We start from the raw sequence: 2443 nt of genomic DNA, 5'->3' as shown, positions 1-2443 counted from the left end.
TAACACTTGCTTTTGCGCTTAACGATTCACTTACGTCGCTCGAGTACCCTTGACTCCACCATTTTTAATAAATTAACCATTAAGAAATTTAAAGCGATTCTTTCGCGAATACCTTACTAACTGCCTAATCCACTTAAAATAATTGTTTCATACCCCAATTAGTCATTTAAAGTCCTTAACCAAGGTTTCAAAGTAAGGCGAGGGGTAATGGTTCGGTCGCGAAACGCCGTTACTTAAAACGGTCGTTTCTCCTAAACCGTACATCGGATTCAAACGAACCACATATCAAAACGAAGCTCGTAACATGAACTATCTAATCATGGCAATGGTCAAAACCTAAAAGTGAGTTCACGGGTCCTTATTGTTAAGAACAAAACAGTCTTAAAGTAAATCGGACATTACAACGGCTATGTTTACGCGATTACCAAATTTTAAACTACTCCAATCAACCACAATCAACCACAAATCAACCCATAACCACCAATACCACCAAACTTCATCCAAACCTTACTAACTCAGTCCATAACCTCATGATTTTTCCAACTTATTCAATCTCAAACAAGAGCTACTAATTACACTTAAGGTTCATCAACCTACAACCAAGATTTATAACTCAAAATCATTATAATTCCATCCAAACTCTAAACATACAAGAATCATGCTCTCATGAACTATAACAAACAAAACCAAACCTAATACTCAAAGTAAAGTTAGGGTTTGGAGGGGTTATACCTTCCTTGGAGAGTGGAGAATCACTTAGGAAACCTTAAATAACCACTAACTATCTTTACTAAGCTTGGGTCTTGAAGAAAACATAAGAAAACACAAAGTTAGTTACTTGAAAACACTATTCACCAAGAACTTTGATGAATTGATTAGCCATGTTAAACATGGAATCTTGAGCTTAAACTTATGGCTCATCTTAGTTATAAATTATGGAAGCTAAAGAAACAAACCTCTTGAATTATGAAGGTGTGTAGCTTGATTTTTGAAATTTTCTCCTTTGCTTTTCATGGAAAAGACGAGAGCAAAGAGTGGGGGAAGAAGAAAATGTTTTTGTTTTGGTTGCTTTTGATTTTTGTGTTTGTTTTGCTTGTTAATTAGGTTGTTACCATGGTAAATATTGTGTGGCTCACAATCATCCAACAACACACTTGCTTGGTCATGCTTATGTCACCATGTGATGTCACCCTCCCTCCTTTGTCCTCTTCTCATTGGTTTGATGACATCATCCCCACTAATCTCTTTGATTAGCTTTTAATTATTTGGCTAATGACCGCTGATCTGTTATACGGTTCGCTTAACTTTCATTTTCGTTTATCGTTTGAGGGATCATACCCGGGATCTTATTACTTAGGTTTCCTTAACCTTTCTCAAAACATTATATTCCTTTTTATGATCCCCTCTTAAAATTCTTGAATTTAAATCCTATTTATCCTGTTACCTTATACTCACTTCTTTCTGTATCTGGTGGATTTTCGGGAAAAATCAAAGTGTTCGAATTTGGATTCTGACGATCTTTACATACACTTATATCCCATATAAAGTACTAATAAGATCTCAGAATAACAATAGAAGAACCCCTACATAGTGTGGCATGAAAAGTTTTCTTATTCAGCAAAATCACTATTCATAAGGCTTTCAAAAATTCCAAAATTTGGGGTTATTACAGTCTCCCCTCCTTAAAAGGATTCCGTCCCGGAATCAGATAGAAAATGAATAGGGATACTCTCTTAACATTGCACTTTCTAACTCTCGAGTAAATTTTCCCACATTGTGGTTCTTCCATCAAACTCTGAATAGTTTGATAACCCTTCTCCTAAGCACTTGTTCCTTTTCACTCTATAACCCTTCCTGGTTGCTCCATATAGGTTACGTCGGGTTGCATGTCTATGCGCTCATATGCCCCTATTTATCTGGCATCCGAATTACACTTCCTTAACATTGATACGTTGAACACGTTATGAACTTGCTACAGGTTCGGGGGTAGGGCTAGCTCGTATGCTAACTTCCCAGTATGTTTAGTATATCCAAGGGTCCGACAAATTGTGGACTTAGCTTTCCTTTCTTTCCGAACCTCATCAATCCTTTCCAAGGGTTTCCAAGGGGATACCTTTAAAAACACTAGGTCCCCTACTTCCTATTCTTTGTCCTTTCGTGTCAAATCAACATACTTCTTATGTCCATCTGGGGCTACTACCAGCCGTCCTCTGATTAGATCTATTATATCCTTGGTGCTTTGGACTACTGCGGGTCCGAGCATCTTGCGCTCTACAACTTCATCCTAACATAAGGGAGATCGACATTGTCTTCCCTCAAGGATCTCATAAGGCGACAACTCGATAATGACATATGATCTATTGTCGTAAGAAAACTCAATCCGTGTTAAGTGATCATTCCAAATTCTTTCAAGTCTATTGTACAGACTCTCATCATAGCTTCT

The sequence above is a fragment of the Apium graveolens genome, unplaced genomic scaffold, assembly GCF_009905375.1.
Source record: "Apium graveolens cultivar Ventura unplaced genomic scaffold, ASM990537v1 ctg2910, whole genome shotgun sequence".
Taxonomy (NCBI): Eukaryota; Viridiplantae; Streptophyta; class Magnoliopsida; order Apiales; family Apiaceae; genus Apium; species Apium graveolens.
This window is presented reverse-complemented; position numbering follows the sequence as displayed.